This window comes from Vipera ursinii (genome assembly GCF_947247035.1).
Source record: "Vipera ursinii genome assembly, chromosome: 2".
Lineage (NCBI taxonomy): Eukaryota > Metazoa > Chordata > Lepidosauria > Squamata > Viperidae > Vipera > Vipera ursinii.
In genome coordinates this window covers 152,492,299-152,515,984 of record NC_139513.1, presented here as the reverse complement: position 1 = coordinate 152,515,984, position 23,686 = coordinate 152,492,299, and the positions used below count along the sequence as shown (strand labels likewise).

At 38.5% G+C, this 23,686-nt stretch overlaps 2 protein-coding genes across 2 annotated transcripts in view; both read left to right on the top strand.

Moving 5' to 3' along the window:
* The window catches only part of LOC310634265 (aquaporin-5-like), a 381,927-nt gene that overhangs the window by 201,469 nt on the left and 156,772 nt on the right, over nt 1-23,686 (top strand). The gene's annotated exons all lie outside the window — the stretch shown is intronic.
* GALNT6 (polypeptide N-acetylgalactosaminyltransferase 6) overlaps nt 23,047-23,686 on the top strand; it is a 75,234-nt gene continuing 74,594 nt past the window's right edge. Inside the window, exon 1 of the mRNA XM_083352480.1 lies at nt 23,047-23,140. The gene's annotated coding sequence lies outside the window, so the exon portion shown is untranslated. The remainder of the gene's footprint in view (nt 23,141-23,686) is intronic.

Here is a 23,686-nt window from a genome sequence, read left to right as displayed (position 1 = left end):
ATTTTATATAAATTTTCTTTGTAGGAAGTTGACATTGTCACTTAATAATTTTTCCCCCATAGATTTTGCCATTTTTCTAATTCTATATCGTATCCAAAAACTTTCACACGTCTTATTATTGTTTCTTTAACTTGTTCGCTTTCCATTTTCAAAGTTAATAAAAAATTATACATTTTCTTAATTAGTTTCTCATCAGAAGTTAACAATATCTTATCAAACACAGTTTGTTCCTTATAAAATCCATACAGTTTAACATCTTTATCATATCTAGCTTGCATTTGTAAATGTGCCCACCATAATAAATTGATACTCTGTCTCAACACTGCTAACATCAGATATTCTTGCTTTGACAACAGATGGAAATGTAGCCATCTTTTCTCTTTTGCTTTTAGAGTTACATGATGCTGGTAGGGGGGATGTGGATGAGAGTCTAGTTAGTCATAACAGTAACTCAGCCATGGGAATCAAGGTTATTGCGCCCAGAGCTGATAAAGATTTGGTGGGCTAGAGAGCTGGGGAGAAAATCTGTGCTTCAAGCTAATTGAGGAATGTGATTTATGACTGTTAATTGGAGGAGGGAATTGTGGTTTGCTACTTTGTGGCGGGGGGGATTCAGTTTTTGGCTTTAACTATGTAGTGCCAATACTTTGTTTCTCGAATAAAAGATTCTTTAAGGTAAACAATGCCTCAAAAGTTCTTTTAAAGAGTTTCATCTGTTGGAACCATGACACCCTGATTTTTCTTTTCTTGTTTAGATTTTAAATTCCCTTCAGAGTTTAGAATATCTCTATATGTCCAGATTTTTTCAAAGTCCACTAAATTTGGGTGTACGAATGTTTCCATTGTTGACAACCACCCTGGAATTTTCAAATATATTTTACATTTTATTTTTTCCCATGTTGTTAATAATGCATTTCTTATATAGTGATTATGAATTTTATTTTTCCTCTACCATAACAAAGCGTGCCACCCCAATTGTAAATTGTGCCCCTCCAGATATAACAACCTTTTGTTTCTAAGAGTCATCCATTCTTTTACCCATGTTAATGCAGATGCTTGATAATATAAAACCCACTCTGGTAAACCAAGACCTCCATTTTCATCTTAATTCTAGCTTTCTTTCCTTGCCAAATAAATTTCAAGATTAATGAATTTAGATCTTTAAAAAAATTCTCAAGTTTTATAGGTATTGTTTGGAATAAAAATAAGATTTTTGGTAATATGTTCATTTTCACTGTAGCAATTCTTCCTAATGTTGATAATTGCAAATTTTTCCATCTTTCCAAATCCACTCTTCTTTGAGTCAATAGTTTTCTATAATTATCTTCTTTTATCACTGAACATCTTGCTGTTAAATATATTCCCAGATATTTGACCTTTTTAACTATTTGCAATTCTATTTTTTCCAACATTTGGGGTTTTTTTGTTTATCTGTAAGATTTTTAACTATTACTTTGGTTTTTTCTCTGTTTATTTTCAGTCCTGCCATTTCTCCATATTGCTCTATCTTTCCCAGTAGTTTAAGAATCATCTCCAAAGGTTCTTCCAAAATAAATACCAAATCATCAGCAAATGCTTGTAATTTATATGTTTCACCTTTTATTTCTAATCCTTTAATTTCTGTATCTTGTCTAATATTTCTATTTAGAACTTCCAAGGTCAAAATAAATAACAATGGAGATAATGGACATCCTTGCCTTGTATCTTTTCTTATCTCACAGTTCTCAGTATAATCTCCATTCACAATCACTTTCACTGTTTGTTTATTGTATATTGTTTTGATCATATTTATAAAGTTCTGTCCAAAGTCCATTAATTTTAATTGCTGAATCATAAATTGCCAGGAAACGTTATCAAATGCCTTTTGGGCATCTAGAAATATTAGTGTGAGTTGTTTCCCTGGATGTAATTCATAATATTCCAATACATCCATTATCACTCCTAAATTATTTTTAATTTGTCTCTTTGGTAAAAAAAAAAAACAAATTTTGGTCTGAATGTATAAATTCAGTTAAGAATCTTTTCAGTCTCTCTGCCATTATTGAAGTAAAAATTTTATAATCCACAATTAGTAACAATATCGGTCTATAATTTTATATTTGTGTCAAATCTGAATCTTCTTTTGGTATTAAAGTAATATTTGCTTCTATCCATGTATTTGAGAATTTAGCCTCCAACAAAAGTTCATTGCAAACGTCTTTCAATAGTTCACTTACTATATCTTGGAAAGCTTTATATAATTCCACCGGTACTCCATCTGGCCCCAGTGTTTTCTTGTTGTTGTTTTTCTTCCCCTCTGTTATTTCCATCATTGTTATTTTTTCCTCTAGCATAGTCTTACAGGCTTTTGAAATTTTTGGAAGATTATTTTCTTCCAGATATTGAATCATTCTCTCTCTTGAAATTTCTTGTTTATCATACAGTTTCTTATAATATTCTTTAATTATCTTTTTTATTTCTTCATTTTTAAATTGTAGGCAACCTTTTTCATCTACCAAATTATCAGTTTCTTTTCCTTCTGTTTTTTAAATATATAAGCTAACCATCTTCCTGGTTTGTTTGCATTTTCAAAAAAGTTTTGTTTTGCTCTTTTTATTTGCTGTGCCAATTTTTCTGAATCCAACACATTTAATTTGTGTTTTATTGTTTCCATTTCTCTTTTCAGAATCTTCTTTTGTGAATTTCTTTGCAGCTCTCATTCTAGTTCTTCAATTTTTTCTCTTAATAGTATATATTGCTGTCTTTTCTGTTTGTTTTTTTTCCATGTATGTTATAGCTATACCTCTAAAGTATGCTTTGGCTGTTTCGCATACGTTTTGTAATATTGTTCTTTTTTGTTTTCTTTGAAGAAAAACTCCATTTCCTTTTTTGCTAGTTCTATAAATTCTCTTTCTTTTAATATAGATTGGTTCAAAGTCCATCTTGATTTTTTTTTTAGTATTCCTCTCCAGGTCACGTTTAAGGGGTTGTGATTTACCCATGTACCTGGTTCTATCTCAATTTCCTGTATACTTGTTCTCAGTTCAGATGTAATCCAAATCATGTCATTTCTGGACCAGGATTTATGACTGTTTGAATAAAATGTGTATTGTAATTTTCCTGGATTGATTTCCCTCCAAACATCTTGTACTCTAATTTCTTCTATCATGTTGAAAAAAGTCTTAGGTAATCTTTTTCTTCCACTTTTTCCTGTTTTGCTACTTTTATAGTCTAGTGTCTCATCCACTATTGTATTGAAGTCTCCTACTAAACAAACATTTTGATACTCCATTTCTGTTATTTTTCTATGGAGATTTTGATAAAATTCTTCCTGTTTATTATTTGGTTTGGAGTCCTAGTGAACAATCAGTTAAATATGAGCCAGCAGTGTGCTGCAGCTGCCAAAAAAGCCAACACAGTGCTAGGCTGCATTAACAGAGGAATAGAATCAAGATCACGTGAAGTACTAATACCACTTTACAATGCCTTGGTAAGGCCACACCTGGAATACTGCATCCAGTTTTGGTCACCACGATGTAAAAAAGATGTCGAGACTCTAGAAAGGGTACAGAGAAGAGCAACAAAGATGATTGGGGGACTGGAGGCTAAAACATATAGGGAACGGTTGCTGGAATTGGGTATGTGTAGTTTAATCAAGAGAAGGGCGAGGGGGGACATGATAGCAGTGTTCCAATATCTCAGGGGCTGCCACAAAGAAGAGGGAGCCAAACTATTCTTCAAAGCACCTGAAGGCAGGATAAGAAGCAATGGATGGAAACTAGTCAAGGAGAGAAGCAACCTAGAACTAAGGAGAAACTTCCTGACAGTTAGAACAATTAACCAGTGGAACAACCTGCCTCCAGAAGCTGTGAATGCTCCAACACTGGAAGTTTTTAAGAAGAGACTGGACAGCCATTTGTCTGAAATGGTATAGGGTTTCCTGCCTTAGCAGGGGGTTGGACTAGATGACCTCCAAGGTCCCTTCCAACTTATTATTATTATTATTATTATTATTATTATTATTATTATTATTATTATTATTATTATTATTATTATTATTATTAACAATGTTTTTAATGTAGATATATTTCTACCATCACAATTCTGCCTTCTTCATATGAATAAATCATTTTAGAGTCTATTGTCTCTTTAATATATACGGCTACACCTCTTTTTTTCTGTTGTGCTGATGCATGGTAAAGTTTCCCAATTTTTGGGTATTCCAAAAGTTTGTAATATTGTCTTTTTATACGTGTCTCTTGCAAACAAATTATATCTATATTTAATTTCTGTAGCTTTCTAAAAAATTTGTTTCTTTTTGATGGGGAGTTATCCATTTATATTCACTGAAAAATTCCTGTTTTCTTTCTCCATTTCAATTAATTATATTTAGGTCTTATCGATCTCGTGATCCTCTGGCAGTTCCTTCACTCTCTTGATCTGGCATTAACCATCTGAAATTTATGCCCTTTGCAATTAGTTTTGTAGTTAGGAAATGATATTGTCTTTGGGTATCTCTTACTATCTTGGGGATCTGCTTTAACACCACAATTTCTTTATTCTTGTAATGGCTCATCTCTAACTTTTCTCAATATTTCATCTCTTGTTGTTTTCTTTATAAATCTTACATGAACTTCTCTGGGTAGTTTGTATTTCCTTGCATAGCTTGAATTCATTTGAAATATTTCATCTGTCTCCATTTGCATCTCTGCTTGGTCTGCTTTCAAAGCCTCTGCCAGGAGATCGATAATCACAACTGCTATATTTACTTCTCTGTCTTCAGCAATGTTTTGAAATCTTAAATAGTGTTCTGCTTTCTCCATTTCTAAGATCGCCACTGCTCTTTCTAGATTTTGTTTTGCTTGTTCAACAGATATAATTGTAGAAAGTCTTTTCTCTCACAGAATCACATAAAGGCACTTTGTTTACACCAGGTGTTTTTCAAGGTCAAACACTTTTCAGATTCTTTTTATTATTTAGTATTACTGTGGTATTTCCTTTCACCACTAGATGTCCTCATACACTGTTTTGTCAATATCTGGTTTTAAGAGATTGTTACAAAGTTTTCTTTTAAAGTTCTTTGTAAGTTATTTACCCTAGAAATTAAATCTAAAAAATTTTTTTCTACATCCTGTAGGTTAAACAGTCTTTCTTTGAATCAATCTAAGTTCAATTTTTAAGAATTCTTTTATTTTCCTTAAATCCTTTCCCCTCCTGTAATTGCTCATCACTTTTAACTCTCTTCTCCCCTAGTCCTTATGGGGTCTTCACTTCATAGTTTCTTCCCTATCAAGGGATCAACATTTCTAAGTCCAAAAGGAAAAGGAATGAAAGAACAGGCTCACCCAGTTTCAGCAAGCTGTTGACAATCAGCTGTTTAGCGGTGTGCCGTGGCTCCTCCCTTCTCTTCCGGCTGGCGATGACTTGGGCTGTCTGGGCTTATCGGGCAGCCTTTGTTCTGTCCTTTTGGAGGGTTTCTTCAGTCCATTTGGACCAACCGCCGTCTGATCCGAAGCATCCCTCCTTCTTCTTCGTTCTTCTTCTTCGTTCCAGGGCAACTTTCTAACCCCTTGAGGTCGCCGGGCCGAACAAAATCAGGCTAAGAAGCCAGAGCCCCAGCTTCTTCCACCCATCTCATCAAATGCTAAACCAGAAGTCCCCCCAGCAGCTAATTTTTTTTTTTGTTGCCCAGGCCCAGAATGGACTTCCAGAAGCGGCATTCACACAGAGAACTGGTTGTTCACATATTTGAATCCCACCACTGTATAAATGCTTACACTTAAGTAAAGATGAAAGCAAAGATGAATTTGAAGAAATTCAACTCTTGAAATTATGAAAGGCCAATACTGATTTTGTCAGGTCTTTAGTAGTTGTCTGAACTTCAGGTGTTTTTACTCAAACACAAAATCGGAATTCTCTTTAACAAGATTTATTAAGATGAAAGAGTAGCCATAGAAGAATCCCAGCAAGTGAATTTACTTTCAGTTTCTGTATGTTAGTGTAAATTGTGGTGGACTCTTTCAGAGCTATTTTATCACAGCTGATGGTGCACTGAAGGGGAGGCGGTTCTGTACAGTTATAATGGGTGACTTTGCAGCTAGTTTTATGTAACTATGGCTTGAATCTTTGTGAGTCTGAGAACTAATCTCTGTAAATATTAATCATGCAAATAACACAAAAATGTTCAAGTAAAAATTCATAATGAAATACAAAACATAAAAAAAAATCATACTAGATGATTACTTAATGCAGTCACCTCTTCCAATTAAGACTGGAATTGATTTTTTGTCAACAGATGTTTTATACAGTGTAATGTCTGATCCAGATTAAAAATGTAGCATCTGAACAATAACCAGCAAGTTAGGTTATACTGAGAAATAACTTACTGTAATAAGATACATATTTCAGTACAGTATTTGAATCTAAAGATGACAATGACTGAAATGCTTCTCAGTGTAGCCAGTATTACATATAGCAGGTAGCATTTCCGGGAATCATAAATAATTTTTTGTCCATCAAAATGCACCATACTGCAAACAACCTGATTAGTTGCACATCACATTGTTGGAACAAGAATCAATAGAACAATTGTCACACACTATGGCGATTCCAGAGTAGAGGAACAAATCTAAAGCAAAGATCATAATCACTGCAGTGATGGAAAAGGATTTCACTCTCTTGTTTACTGTTCTCATTATTGGTATGGTTCCAAAATAAGATAGGCAACAGATCAGAAATATTGTCAAAAAAGAAAATGTATCGCAGTTTGTGTGAGGAAGAAGGAACCACCCAGCTGTTCTGAAAACCTAACCATTTCAACACAGAAAAATAAAAAAATTGAAGGAAAATTTAACAGATGAGAAAGTCAAGCTAGTATAAGATCATGCCCCATATTCTCTGACATAATCAGGTTTCTGGTGACAGTTTGTTTCAGGATATGATTCATTGCTTGAATAGAAAATCACAGTGTTGTGTCTTGGAACATGAAGTTGGACTCTTAAAATTTATCGTTTCAAGCGTTAGCATCTTCTTCCTCTCTTTAAACAACACTGGTTGTATCCTAATAGTATTCCAGAACATTTCATTTTTGCTGCCAAGCTTTTCCACCACTTTGCAAGAACTTTTTAAAATCCTCCAGCAGCTTTTAGGAGGGGTAACTCACAATTGGTTATGAGTCCCTTTATAATATACAATACAGAGCTTGGAACCTTGCCAACAAGTTCTGAGTCAGCTAATCCATCTTGCACTTGTAATTCCTCAAAGCCTTTTTCACTAGCAGATTTCCTTTTGGCAATTCCTGTAATGCATACCACAGTCAAGCATTTCAGCTTCTGAATCTGAGGAACCAGATGATCCCTGTTTCACCAAGAACCATAAAATTCCTCAAAGACCTTATTCTTAAAAACACATCTTTGTTAAGTTCTTTCCAATTCCAAGCAAGCAGTTGGAGAGAGACTGACCGAACCAGGTTAAGCAGGGGGTTAGTCTGGAATCTTTATGTAGGCACAAGAGAAGAAAATCCAACACACAGACACACACAAACTTGAACTTATTTAGTCTGGCTGAGGCACCAACCACCAGTCTGGGAAGATTCCTGTTAAATAGGTATGATCAATAAAATAGCTAATTGAACTCTTCACATGTGGATCTGGTTGCTCCTGCCTGGCACAACCTGTGCTCTGTTGCCTCATTATGTTTTTCCTTCCTTCCTTCCTTCCTTCCTTCCTTCCTTCCTTCCTTCCTTCCTTCCTTCCTTCCTTCCTTCCTTCCTTCCTTCCTGAATAACCAACCCAAACCAAATTAATTAGTAAAAATAAATAATAAAATTAATGATACCATCAACACCATCTACCCAAAACATTGTTGCAATGGAACAGGATGAATTTTACAGAATGTCTTACACAGCGCTTTTTTTGTTAAAAAAAAAAAAGTACCGGAACTCACACGTGTCATACAACCCGCCTTGCCTACCCTACAAGGTTCCATCCAAAAAAGGTGCCGGAACTCCGTTGTGGGCGTTCTATGAGAAAAAAAGCCCTGGTCTTACATAAGACAAGGTGAGTGGGGGCCCTCAGCCTTGGGACAGAAGGAATTCTTTTGAGCCCTTGTCTCCTTTAATTCATTTAGGGGAGAGACCTAAGCACCCTCTCTGAATGAATGCATATCACTGGAAATCTCTTGGAGATAGTCCTGAAAGTACTCAGAGTCAAGCAGTCTAAGACTAGGTAGGTTAAAATTCATTTAATGATTTTAACCTGGATTGTGTAGGAAGATGGAGGTGATAGAAAACCATGGGCTGGTTTCTTAATAAAATGTTTTAGAGTGGTCTTAGGGGGGAAAAACATACAAAGTAACCTAGTGAATGAAAGATTATTTATTTGAATTTTATCCTGCCTTTAGTTTTGGGTAACTCAAGGCAGCATACATATCTCCCACCTCCTATTTTCAACACATCCCTGAGAGATGGACTGGGTTACAAGACAGTAGCTTGTCCAAAACTACCAGCCTGCCTCAAGCAGAAAGGGGGACTGGAACTCACAGTCTCCCAGTTCCTAGCCCAGCACCTTAGCCACTACACCAACTGGCCCTCTTTTGGCTATAAGCAGTTGGGCAGCATAAAGGCATCGGTCTGACAGTGTAAACCAGGGGTAGGCAACCTCGGCTCTTTTATGACTCGTGGACTTCAACTCCCAGAATTCCTGAGCATAGCTGGCTCAGGAATTCTGGGAGTTGAAGTCCACAAGTCATAAAAGAGCCCAAGTTGCCTACCCCTGATGTAAACCAACACAAGTTATTCCAAGATTTATAGTACATAAGGATTTCCAACAACTAGTTGTTTTACAAATAGTTCCCAATTACTCTAAATTATATTATTAAAACAAAGAAAGTTTTAAGGAAAGAATTTGTAGAAAGGCTGTGAATGGTTAGTACATATTCCTAATTTCATAAATCTCTAATTATAGGGGAGGGGTTTCCTTTTCACCAGGCAGATCTTGAAGTTCAAGAAAAAAAAGGTAGAAACTACGAATCTACATCCTCCCCCTCCTGGGCTTCTTGCCGCGTCTTAACTCAAGAAGACAATGTAGCTAAGCAGTTCTCTCCTAATAGGTACATTAAACATATTCATAACTAGTGTTAATATGTATACATATCATCCTTTATTTTATAATTTATTTTATTCAAATAAATATTATTCTTCCCTCCCAAAGAATTCAGGTTAATACACATACACAATAGCTTCCTTCTACTTTTACCTTGAAATAACTCTACAGGCCAAGCAAAGATGCCCTACCCATTGTAGGCTAGTCAAACCTATATGTTAGTGGGGAGTTTAAACTATGCATTTAGCTACAGTCCAACAAAGAACTAAGTATAATTAAGCTCATTAATCTCAACAAGTTCAAAGGCTTTGCATTCAGTATTGGAATGCAGATTATAGATATAGAAAAGAGTATAAAATGTGTAATGGGTAAAATATATGTGGCCAACGTGGAAAAGAACATGGACAAATTAAAAAAAAAGCCCGAATAATATAAACTGATCAGTCCCTCTGTGAGCATAAAACAACCAGGAATTCTGTAGAAAAAGGAAGACTTTCAAGACTTGTAAGAAGCTATGAGAATGGTATAGCAAATAATGAGGAAAGTTTCCAGTGTGGTATCAACCATTGGATCAGTTGAACTAATCATTTGATTATGGTGGTCAATGGAAAATAACAGTGACATTAATGTATGTTTACTCTTGCAGGATGTTCTACTTCAGGAATCAAAATAAAAGGCAGTCTTGGCTACAATGAATCTTGGTTTGTGGCTGGAAGGATGAGAGTAGGGTGGAGAGAGGCAGATGTTGCCCATTTGTGACCCACCTCATGAAATGAAATGTTGTGGGCTGGTTCTATGCTTGAGATCCAGATTTAAAGCCTGTCTGCCTTTAATGAAGCTTTTTCTGTCTATCTCCTGACAAGAAAATGGGAAATGAGAATAATGACTTGTTTGTCTCTGATGATAATTGTCCTTCATAATTAGTTGGCTTTGGCTTTTTTTCCTTCTGTATATTAAACTAAGTCAAGGAAAGCATGCACAGCAAGGCTTCTGAAATTCTTTCCAACTCTGTAAAAGAGCCTCCACCAGGGGTCACATGACTAGAAAGCAAGTGGAAGGGGGTTAGAATGGAACAGACAGCAACATTCTGAGCTACTAGGCCAGGGGTCCCCAAACTCTTCAGCTCATTGATCCTTCATGAAGTTTCAGATTGTTCATCAAATCCCAAACATTACAATTTAATAAATATGACTTAATCATACTATAAATAATAATCATAATAATAATCATAATAATCATAGAACACCAGCAGTCAATTGCAAAAGGAAGCTTTACTTGGAACAGCTTATATCCTGTGACAATACATTTTAACACAATCAACAACATCTCTTTATCCCAGGGATTTGAGAAGGCCTCGCTAGATGGACAAAAAATGCCAATTTCAGTCTAAACATTTGGCTGAATGTGAAACCATCATAATAAGGCAACTTAAGGCTGTTCTCTCACTTGCAGCTGATCACCCAACACTGGCTAACATTGTCTTGCTGCTAACCACCTCACCTTCAGGACTAGAGACTGGGGTGGAACTCTACAGAGATCCAAAAGATTAGTTGACCCTAATAAACTTTTCATCATTTATCAACCACTGATCGACTGCCAGACATTTACTAATCTCCTTTTGATCCCCAGACGTCTATTGATCCCTGGATCATCTCATCTTTTGGGGGGGTCAATATTGACCACTTTGGAGGACTCTGCAGTTGCCAGTTGCCTTCCCATTAGGCCTCTGCCCAGATACACCCATTTTCAGATTCGATGTTTCTTTTGCCAAACCACTGTTGACGTCAAAGTATGAGCTACTATCTGGAGACACTCGTTCTTATAGCTGTTTAGAGGTTAACAATCTAGTCATCAAGCGTATCACAGGTCTACCCGCCCCTCGCTCTCCCATAGTTAAATGTATTGATCCTGGTTCTGACTAGATTTTTAACATCTAAACAGCTATAAGAACAAGCGCCTCCAGATACTAGCTCATATTTTGATAACGTCAACAGTGGTTTGACAAAAGCTTAGTTACTAATAAAGGTTCTTTTTTCGTCCTGGAGATCAGTGGTTTTAGCAGTCCTTTAAATGAGTATACCTGGGACTCAAATTTTTAGAATACGTGTGTGTGTGTGTGTGTGTGTGTGTGTGTGTGTGTGTGTGCTTCTGACAGGCAGATAGAATCCTGAGTTTCTTTACATAATTTATTTCCAAAATTCAGTAGTGTTGAAATGAATGAACAAGCTGAGGAAAACTTCCCGAGTATGGATTCTTTCTAACCTTTTAACCAGTGGTGGCCATAGGAAATGATTTGCTACAGTATAAAGATAGATAGATAGATAGATAGATAGATAGATAGATAGATAGATAGATAGATAGATAGATAGATAGATAGATAGATAGTCTTTATTGTTATTTTTTTACTGTGGGCACAATGGCACACATTAAAAATGAAGTTTAGTTGCTTGCTATCAAAGTGTACACATAACACACATTTAAACACACACACAAGAAATAGCATATTAGTCCATTTGTGTATTCCTGTCACATACAGGTGCACAGGGTGAGTTACGTACAGTCTCCTCCGGGTCACAAGACCAGGAGGGAGGGGGAGTAGAATGGGCCAGCCAACAACATTCTGCGTTACTGCCAGCTGCTTCTTCCTTTAAGATGTCTTGGGAGACTTTTAATATTTTTCGAATATTTTTCTCTCTAGAAGTATTTATTTAATAAAATTTTATCTTTCTTTTGCCAGCTTTACCTCCAAATTCCTCATGCACCAAATTGGGTCCCATTTTGTTGTTTTCAGAGAATTATTCAGTTAAGGAATTAGCAAATAGCATCCCAAGCTCTTTTATATGATTTATTTACAACATCCTGTTGGGTTTGAAAAAAAATAATAATAAAAAGAATGGCCTCTTCTTCAGGAAAACGATTTGCACCACCTTGTGTTGATTAGAAGGTTTGCAACCAGATCTAATTTATCAAGAATGCTTGAACAGATCTGTAAAACGATATATATCTAGAATGGATAAAACAATTTATTAGGGTAACTGAAGTTGTGCAAAATATCTGTATTTTGCTTATATTATTTAATCAATACTTAGTTGGGCAATTTTATCAACTGGTAATATAAATTGTGACTCAAGTGAGCTTTGAACCAGAGGTGTGTTTGAAAATCAAAGATGATAGTTAGCCAAGAACCTGCTAGTTCTCCTCAGCAGACTTCTTCCCAGTATCTGATACAGTTCACTAACATTAATGTGTGCTGATCTTCTATTTTTGAAATCAAACTTAAGAAATATAGGCCCAAACGCATGTCCTATTACGTCTTAAACAGTCTCTCAATCCTGTTTCTCCTTCAAGAGGCTTGAAAAATTCTTAAATTTGTTGCTTGCCTGTGACTGGAAGCGTGTTGCAAAATCTGTATTATATCTAGAAGGAATAAACAAAATGGGAAACTTTAGGAGTATCAGCATAATTTATTCAGACCAACACATTCCTAGGGCACACTTTTATTCACACTACTCTTAAAATAAAGCAACAATAATCAGACAATTGCATTGTTCGATTTTCAAGTGATTCCTAAATAATCTGGCAGATTACAAAAGGCTAGTTTACCTAATTATATCACAAATTGTATAAGGGTTATCAAGATGGGGCCTTGTCTTGGATTTAGGATTGTATCCTTGATCTTAAATGTTAGTCCTTTGCAACAGTCAGACAAGTTAGGTCAGTTTCTCTACATTATTGACATACAAAAATGGGAAATTCTGAAGCAGCTGAAGAAACAAGCTTGAAATGTCACTGTTCTACATCAAACACCATTGCAACACAGAAGCCTGTTTTGCTCAGGGCTCCAGAAAGCATTCAACCTAGAATAGAGTTTATAATATGGGAAGCTGCTAAATATCTATGCCTTTCAACAAGTGACAAAAAGCACTGCCTTTAGTTTGTGGATCGTCATTATCTTTGGACTTTAACTGCAATAAATTCATGTGACGCTGACAGAGGAGAAAGTTCTAATTCCATTTTAATGGAAATTAATATAACAGTTATTTTAATTATTTAGAAAAATGAACGGCAATATGTATTTTTTCTTGTACAATCAAATTTGCCATTTTTAAAAATAACATTGAATTCTATGTATTGCCCCTAATTTCTGAACAACCTGATAATTTTCATATTCTGAATTTAAGACCTTTTCTTTGTCATAAAAGAATTTTTGAATGAGCAAAGTTCTAGAATAGTGACAGATAAGAGGAAAACTTTGCGCCTGGAAAATAACTGAAAACAGATTACCTTTCAATCCACTGACATTTATCTTTCCTTCACAGTTTAATGGAGAAAATTCCAGAGAGACTTTCTTAATAGAAGTATAACCAACACATGAAAAAGAGGTTATTCTCATACAAGGATGGGTGCAATTGCTGCCTTATCTGCTGTAATGCAAACTACCCAGCAATTATTTCACTGTGTTCAAGAATTCTTAATAAAACTAATTCTCTGTTAGGGAATAAATAATACAAAGGATTTCCACTATTATTCACCAAGAAACCAAAGCTAGCAAGCCAAAAAATTTACACAAATATGAGCTGCCACTGCTGTGGCTACTGCCTGTAGATGGCCTTGGGCTAGGCTGAAACAGGAAATAAGATTTGTCCCGTGTCTGGGACTAAGCAAGTGTATTCTGAATACTTAACAAACATTTAACACCACCCCAGTGATGCCCTCGACATGATGTCCCGTTGCCTGGAGGCGGTTCGGGTCTGGATGGGGAGGAACAGACTTCAGCTCAACCCTGACAAGACTGAGTGGCTGTGCATTCCGGCATCCCGGGACATTCAGAATATTCCACCTCTTTCCATGGGGGGTGAGCTTTTACCCCCGTAGATAGGGCTCGCAACTTGGGAGTCCTCCTAGATTCGCGGCTTACTCTGGAAGATCATATAGTAGCTGTGACTAGGGGGGCTTTCGCCCAGGTTCGCCTGGTGCGCCAGTTGCGGCCCTATCTGGACCGGGATGCCCTGTGCCCTCATGCGCTCGTGACCTCTCATCTGGACTACTGCAATGCTCTCTACATGGGGCTTCCCTTGAAGACCACTCGGAGGCTCCAGCTGGTACAGAATGCAGCCGCGAGAGTTGTCCTGGGAGTCTCCCGGTACTCCCATGTTACACCTTTGCTCCGCGAGCTGCATTGGTTACCAGTTGTCTTCCGGGTGAGATTCAAGGTTCTGGTAATCGTCTTTAAGGCCCTACATGGCATGGGTCCGGAGCACCTCGGGGATCACCTGCTGCCGGCGTCAACTTCCCTCCGCCCTGTGCGTTCCCACAGAGAGGGCCTCCTCAGGGTGCCTCCGGTCAGAGAATGTTGGCTGGCGGCCCCCAGGGGGAGGGCCTTCTCTGTGGGCGCTCCGGCTTTATGGAATCAGTTGCTGGTCGAGCTCCGGATGGCACCTGACCTTCGCTCCTTCTGACGGGGTCTGAAGACCCATCTATTTGAACAAGCCGGCCTGGCCTGATGGGGGATGTGTTGGGGTTTTAATGGGGATTTTTATATTATTATTGATTGTTTTAGCTGGGCTACTATTTAATTCTTTTTAATTTTTGTATTCTGTATTTTTATATATGCCCTGTTCACCGCCCTGAGTCCTTTGGGAGAAGGGCGGTATACAAATATAATAAAATGAAAAATGAAAATGAAATGAAATATACATATATATATGTGTGTGCGTGTGTGTGTGTGTCTGTGTGTCTGTGTGTGTCTGTGTGTGTCTGTGTCTGTGTGTCTGTGTCTGTGTCTGTGTGTCTGTCTGTGTGTCTGTCTGTGTCTGTGTGTGTGTCTGTGTGTGTCTGTGTGTGCTTCTCCTTTTTATCTACTTTTCTGGTTTTAATAATAGGTGAAGGTATAATTTTATTTGAAACTTTGATTACTGGGGGAAGTAAATACATCTGGCACATTTTGAAGAATAACGTAAAAAGTACTGCCTTTAGATGGTTGAAGCAGCACTTTTATGCAATGAAACACAACATAAAAATGACACATACAATGATATCACTGCACAAATGCCAGCACATATTAGTACTTGCCCTTCAACGTCTGATGCAAGTACCTTACTTGTGGCATTTCTGTGATGAATCATCACATATGCTATCATTTGCTCTTTTGCTCTCATTGAGGATGCTTATGTTTTGGAATACAGTAATCACTGGTTTGCTCCATTACTCTTCCTCCTGGGGTAGTTGAGGGATTGTATCTAGGAAAAGGTAAAGGTTCCCCCGCACATGCCTGCTAGTCGTTTCCGACTCTAGGGGCCGGTGCTCATCTCCGTTTCAAAGCCGAAGAGCCAACGCTTGTCTGAGGACGTCTCCGTGGTCATGTGGCCGGCATGACTAGACGCCAAAGGCGCACAGAACGCTGTTACCTTCCCACCGTAGTGGTCCCTATTTTTCTACTTGCATTTTTACGTGCTTGCGAACTACTAGGTTGGCAGAAGGTGGGACGAGTAACAGGTGCTCACTCTGTTACACGGCACTTGGGATTTGACCCGCCAAACTGCTGACCTTCTGATCGACAAGCTCAGCGTCCTAACCCACTGAGCCACCGCGTCCCTTGTATCTAGGTAGTTCAGCCCAATTCACGAAACATTGTTTTGAAAGATTCTCTAGGAAAGGGCACCTATACACTCAGGCTTCAGCAGGACATTTGGGCTGTATGCTTGCAAGGGTGATGGAGCAGCAAAGCAACCCACACGAAGCAAGTCCAAACATGTCACGGACTAAGCACACAATGGGTTGGAAGACATGGCATGCTGTTACTGCAGGAACCTTTCTCTGAATATAATGCTTACCTTTCTTGATCTTATTCTGCTCAGTTGCTGCTTAAGTTAAATAACACCCCTAAATCTTTTAGCTGGAAGCTCAGTGGTAAATATCTCCAACCTCTCCTATCTCAGCCTTGAGACCACTTGCTTACATTTTCTAAGCAAACATGCCCAGGTAGCAATAGTGGATCTGAAATAACCAAAGGGCATAAGAGAAGCAAGAAAGACATTTAGTCAATACTAAACATTTTTCCTCAACAAACTATGTCAAATCATGATGGTCAGACTTAGAACCACGGGAAAATGTCATAATTTTCCTTTGTTTGACACCATTTCAGTAGAAAATTCAACAGAGGCAAAAACATATAAAGGATGCTGCAGTTTGAAAAGGGCTACTGATAAATATTCAGGGTTGAAGCTGTGTAACAAAAGTGTAATTTGTTAAGCTTGTCTAGCAACAAGAGAGAGTAAACAAATGTAGAAATTCAGAGATGGCTCAGTCAAGTACTATATTTAATTTTAATAAAATTTAATTTAATAAAGAGGGTTTTTAAGGCATTACTGGCCATTCTTCTTTTGCATGAATGTTGGGAAAGTAAGACAAATACTTCTGAATTTTGCCTTTGGATTCTTGAATCTATTAGCAAACACAGTTTTACAATTTAATTTAAAATAAATATATTGTTCAGTTCACGTACCAACAATTAAGTATTATGAATAGAGTCATTTTGGAGACAATTTTATATGACATAAATGATGAATTTACTGCAGAAATTACTGAGGGAACTAACAATATATGTGCATTTACCCTTAAATGACTCTGGGTGGTTTACAGTTAAAAACCCCAACATGGCAAAACAAAACAAATCAGACCAAAAGGAGAAAAAAGGCAAGACTAAAAGGCTTGACAAACAACCAAGGCTTCTATAATTTCCTGAAGGTTAAGACCGACTCAAATCTCTACAAGCGAGATAATTCCAGATAGTAGGAACAGTAATAGACTAAGTTACCAAGAAAGAACGAGTTTGGTGAAGTGATTAAAGCACCAAGCTAGAAATGTATGGCAATATGAACCAGCTTTTAGATTTGGGGGTTATATTGTAGTCTAAATGCTTTCAGCTATATGTGGGAATGGATTATTTGCAGAAATCAAATCATGATGTGGTTTAAACTTTTTTCTTTATTGACTGTTCAACTACGTAGTTCCGAAGTCTGATCACAATTGTCTTTGATGGAGGGACATTAAGGAACATTTTGCAAATGTGTTGGAGAACAGAACTGCAGCTTTCAATCTGAAATGCCATAAGTGCCTTGATTCAGAAAAACTCAAAATCTATTTGCATGACATAGCAATGGCATGGATGGATTTTATTACAACAGTTATTTCTAAGGGTTATAAAGAATTATGTAGGGAAGATTTTTTTAAAAAAAAGCTTTAAGTACTGGAATCCACCAAAGATTCTGTGACACTGCTATCATTGTATATCAATCAAATAACTTTTTCATATCTACATCTATAGTATTTGAGGGGTATGGCCAGTCAACACCTAACATTAACATACTGGCAAGAGAAAGAAACTGCCTAATATTAGTTCTGCCTCTATAATTTGCACATAAAATGATTGGAATAGGAAGTGCAAATAATTTGGATTGTTACACCTGAATTAAATTTTGTTTGTGTGTGTGTGTATACACAAACAAAATTTAATTCAGGTGTAACAATCCAAATTATTTGCACTTCCTATTCCAATCATTTTGGAATATATATATATATATATATATATATATATATATATATATATATATATATATATATATATATATTTGCACTTCCTATTCCAATCATTATGGAATATGTGTGTGTGTGTGTGTGTGTGTGTGTGTGTGTAGAGGTCTTCGGCTTCGTGCGAAGACACCAGCCTGAAGTTGACGAGTGGGACCTTGTCGAAACGTCACCAAAACACTATCAATCTTACACAGGAAAAGACCCGAATACGCCAAGACCTACATACCTGTATCCGTGAAAATCTACGAAAACACACACACACACACACACACACACACACACATATATATATATATATATGTGTGTGTGTGTGTGTGTGTGTGTATGTATATACATACAGAGAGAGAGAGAGAGAAAGAGAGAGAGAGAGAGACTATTTCCCTCCCTCCTTCCTGCATCTTTTTTATAGTGTGGTGGAAATATTTCCAGATAAAACACTGGGTTGCAGCCATATACCCATTTCTGGTTACTGAGTGTGTCACTGAAGTCAATATAGAGTCCAGAGGCATTGCGACCCCCAGGGGAAGAGCCTTCTCTGTGGGAGCGCCAGTCCTGTGGAACCAGCTCCCCCCTGAGCTTCGGATGGCCCAAGATCTCCAGTCCTTTCGCCGCGGCCTCAAAACACTCCTTTTCCACCTGGCTGACCTGGACTGACAGCGATTTTAATTATGTTTACAATTTTAACTCTATTCTTTAATTTATTTCAATTTTTAATTTTAATTTACTGTACAGAGACCTTTAAGTTTTGTTGTTGTTAGCCACCCTGAGTCCCTCAGGAGATAGGGCGGGATATAAGTCCCATTAATAAATAAATAAATAAATTTGTGAAAAGAAAGATAACCCAAGAGGTTGATATTCTGCTTTATAGGAGCCAACTTTCTGTTTAGGTTATAAAATCAAATCAATCTAAAAATTAAAAAGATTAGCTGAGGCAGGAAGCTTGTTTGATGCCAAGGAAGGGGTCTCTAGGTATATTAGAATGATTGGCTTCTGTGTTGGGGTTTGCAGGATAACTATTTGCTTCCAACTTCAAATGAGTAATAAGCAAAGAGCAAGTTGCAGAACTTCTGATTCTGTACTTAACAAACTCATCCAACTCTATCATGCCATCCTTGTTTGAGCATTAAAATTAAATTAGAAAATATTAATATTTCCTGTTATTATCTGACTCATTAAACAAAGATGATCAGAAAATGAGATATAATCTTCAGATCATTTGAAGAATGGTTTAAGGAAATGATTTATTCCAAATGTGATAATCATAATTTCTTAGCTATGAAACAATGGAAAGTATAGTTAGTTCAAGATATCAGCAACTTGTCTGCCTACCAAAAATAAGATCATGACTCAGGAAACATTGTTCATATTTCTCTCTCAACAGCCTCAAATATACTTAATGAGAACACACCTTTTTTCCTGGTGTCTATTTCCTTTATATTCCAAATTTAGCCTAGAACTTCCAGAAATCTAATTAAAGAAAAGTGTCAGCTGAGAAGAAGCAACCAAACAGAAAGAAATAGAAATACTTTTAAGCAAATTCTTTTTTTATAACTTGCCCTTTACTGTATACATTAAACCGTCTTGTTTATAAATTACATTGTCATTTATTTCACATGGACCATTTCCATGCAGCCACCAGCCTTCTTTAAATCTCTGGCAGCAATTTTGTGCTGCCCTATAGGATCTCACTTCTGTACTTCGTCCTCTCTTGCAGTGGGCTTTTGACCATAGAAGGAAGTGGGGAAATCCCACGAGAAAGGATGAGTTGAATGTTCCCAATGAAGGGAAACTGCCTGCCCCATCAGAAGAAACATTATACAACTGTCTACATAATTCCCCCCCCCTGAAAATAATCATTCTTCCCTCAGCTTCTGGTCTCAGGCCAAGTGCTCCTCACTCCCTTATAGAAATTAAACCATCAGAGCATTGGGGCTGCTGAATCATTTTTACAGTCATTATTAATGAAAGAGAGGAATACTACCTGGGTGGCTTTGCTCTTACCCACCCACCCACCCCACCCCGCCCCCGCCATAAAAACTGCTGGGGAATGACAGAGCAATTGCAGTTTACAACATTCAGAATATGGGATTCCCAATGAAATACCCTTCTTCCCCTTCTCCTACTGGCCAGCTGCAAGAAAGTAGGGATTGGCTCAAACTGTTTTCAATATTTTAGTTTGATATAGAAGTAAAAAAGGTAAAGGTTCCCCCGCACAGGCGTGCTAGTCGTTTCCAACTCTAGGGGCCGGTGCTCATCTCCGTTTCAAAGCCGAAGAGCCAGCGCTTGTCCGAGGACGTCTCCGTGGCCATGTGGCCAGCATGACTGGATGCCAAAGGTGCACGGAATGCTGTTACCTTCCCACCGTAGTGGTCCCTATTTTTCTACTTGCATTTTTTTATGTGTTTTCGAACTGCTAGGTTGGCAGAAGCTGGGATGAGTAACAGGCACTCACTCTGTTATGGGGCACTCGGGATTCAACCCGCCAAACTGCTGACCCTCTGATCGACAAGCTCAGCGTCCTAACCCACTGAGCCACCACGTCCCTGACATAGAAGTAGCCTTCCATTATTTCCTTCATCATTCCAGCTCATTTTTGCCTTTTTTTCCCAAGTGACTATGCTTACATGCCATGTCTCTGAATTAAACTGGGTTTTAAAAATTACTTCCTCAATGCTTTTTATGTTGAGTGTATTGGAGAAGGGCTTCTTGAGGGCGAACTCAGAGCAGTTGTATCCATGTAATACAGGAGAGATAGAAACGGCAGCCCTTCTGCTGTTAGAATCATTTTATGATAGTGGCTTCCACTTAAGAACATAATTTCCTTCTTTCAAAAATTTTACTGACTGCCAGGTTGTTATCTAGAAAGCATTGACCTAAGATAGGAAATATACTCTCAATGTACTTACTTCCATTTTAAGCTAAGTAAACATGAATGTGTTGTTTTTATCTGAGCATTTATTTAAAAGACGTATATATATATATTTTTTTTATTATTCCATTTATATCCCGCCCTTCTCTGAAGACTCAGGGCGGCTTACAAGCTTATGGCTGCCTATCTTAAGCAACTCTGGGCAGTGCATCACAATAAATGAATCTTTAAAGATGCACACTGGAGGGAGAGAAATGGTTGAAATTTGCTACATTCCTAACCTGAAATACGAATTACTTCTGGGGGAGAGAATTAAAAGAATGAAACCAATTTATAACAGAACTCAGGCTAGCCTTGCAGTATCACAAAAACAGTACCACCGAGGGAAAAGTTCCTCAAGGGATTTTTTTCTGAGGGAAGTTAAAATTATAACTTGAAACATAGTAGAGGTTACACATAATGTAGATGAGGAGATTTTGGGTCTTCCTTTTCTGTATACGAGGAATTGGAAGGGAGACATTTCTAGCAGTAACCAGAAATGTGGGCTTCTTGAGGGAGGCACGTATTTTCCCTCTGTAGAACACACCAAGAGCTGTGATGGGCTTGACTAACGCCTGCCTATTCCGCTGTGGTTCCACCTGGTCAGATGCAAGCTCCTGGGATGCTGAAAACAAGATTGGCTACATGCTTTTCTTCAGTTGATCCTGAAGAGCAGCCTTGCTTAGATTGAAACTATCTTAAACGAAATTTCCTCAAAAGCCCATTGCAGCAATCAGCCATTCCTTTCTCTTGCTCTTACTGCATCATCTGTTTGCACAGTCAATGGTGGACCTGCATTCAGAAAAATGTTTGCTCCGATAGGAATGAAAAATCTGTAGCTGTGCAGCAATTGGTGTACACCAGTTTAGTGTAGTGGTAAAGGTACCACACAGTTAAAAACTGGGTGACCATGAGTTCTAGTCCCGCCTTAGGCATGAAAGCCGGTTAGATGACTTTGAACTAGTTATTCTCTCTCAGCCTAACCCACCTCACAGGAGAAGGAAGAAGTATTGGGTACGTTTGCCTCCTTGAGTTACAGGTAGTCCTCAACTTAAAACCACAATTAATACCAAATTTCCATTGCTAAGAAAAAAAGTTATTAAGTGAGGTTTGTCCCATTTCCCGACCTCTTTTGCCACAGTTGTTAAACAAATCACTGCAGTTGTTAAGTAAATTGTGAGGTCATCACATGACCCTGGGATTGTGCAATTGTCATAAATATATGCCAGTTGCCAAGTCCTGAGTTTTGATCACATGACCATGTGGATGCTGTGACGGTCATAAGTGTGAAAAGCAGTCATAAGTCACTTTTTTCAATGCTGTTGTAACTTTGAATTGTTACTAAATGAATGAGGACTACGTGTACTTATAAAGTAATAAAGGTGGAATAAAAATCTAAATAAAATAAATTCCTAGCATCTCCAACCTTTGGCAGTGGGAGCTGCAGATTCTGGAAATTGAACTCCACCTACTCTTCAGGGCAGTAATTATCTAAGGTTGCCTTCATGGGGACAATACATTGTATTATGATTTAATTTGATGTACTTTGTTGAATAAGCCAGATGTCAGTCAGAAACTATACTTCACAACTCCTTCATGCTAAGCCCCACTGCAGTGCATTTGGTGCAAGTTAGCAAACCCTTTCTATTTGGTCTTTAAAGCCCTCTCTACATTTTCCTGACAGGCAGTTATTCAGCAGGTGACTGGTAAACCAATTTAAAAGCTGTCTTCTGTGTCATTGCTCAGATGTAATCTACAAGTCGAGTCATGAATACAAGGCAATTTGGAACCTCTGTAGCCGAACCGCATGAGATTATCTTTTGAGTAAACTTTACATGCTAAAGACGTTGTGTGTGTGTGTGTGTGTGTGTGTGTGTAAAACAATAAGCATGTAGTTTTTGTCCCAAACACAATGGCTTTTGTGACCGAGACCTCACAAACTGTGTAACTTCCTTTGGGCCACAGAAAAAAAATAAAAACATGCGTGCAAATGGTACATGACTGGAGTGGTTTTAAAGCAGCGTTTTCCAACCTTAGGAACTTGAAGATGCGTGGACTTCAACTCCCAGAATTCCCCAGCCAGCATAGCTGGCTGGGGAATTCTGGGAGTTGAAGTCCACGCATCTTCAAGTTCCTAAGGTTGGGAAACGCTATTTTAAAGCAACAATCCTCCCCATCCCGCCCTTTTCTCTCTCCCCCCCCACCACCCCCACCCCCCCACCGCTTAATCCATCCGTTTATTTCTTGAACGCTGAAAGTGGCGAAACGGAGGCCGATGAGATTCCCGCCTCAAGATAAAAAGCCGGCTTTGGGCTCCTCGTTGGTGACGTTGCGGCGCTAGGACCCAGCAGCCGCGCTCGCTTACACCTGTGCCGAAGGCGGCGGAGTTCCCCAGCGCCTCGCCTGAGGTCGGCTGCAGGTGAGAAGTCAGAGGCAGGCAGGCAGGCAGTTAAGCAGTTGCCCCTCCCTTCCTCGACTTTCTCCTGCTCCATCCCCTGTTAACCAGCTTGGCGCGCGAAGTGGCTCCTCCGAGCCCGACCTCTCCTTAAGCTCTTGCTGGGTGAGTCTCTGGGCGCTCCTCTTTTGTGTTGCTCGGGGTCTGGCCGTGGCGTGACCTCTGCGAGGCTCGCCGGACTTTGGGGCAAAGGCTGGGAGGCGCCCCGCTCTGCTCCGGACGGCGCGCGAAGAAGGCTGCAGGTTTAGCAGCCTTCCTTTCTTGGAAGGAGCCGCGGTTATCTCGCGTCCCGGACGCGGAGGCGGCTCTGTGTGTGTGTGTGTGTGTGTGTGTGTGTGTGTGTGTGTGTAGGAGGGGGGGGGAAACAAAGTGTAATTGCAAGTAAGGTCGAGTAGCTCCGGCCTTGGGGCGTTCGTATAGGTGGGGTTTCACTGGAAATATCAAGCCTACCCTGGATAACCGCATTTTTGCTCCCACCCCCACCCTCACCTTTTTTTTTCTCCTTTTACTTTTTATTTCGCTTCCAAACCAAACCCGGAATCTTAGGTTTAATGCTAGCCTGCCACCGGAAGATTAGGCTTGAAATAGCGGGGGGGGGATCCGAGTTTACTTAAGCTTGTCGGTCTGTTGAGGGGAAGTCACGGTGGCTTG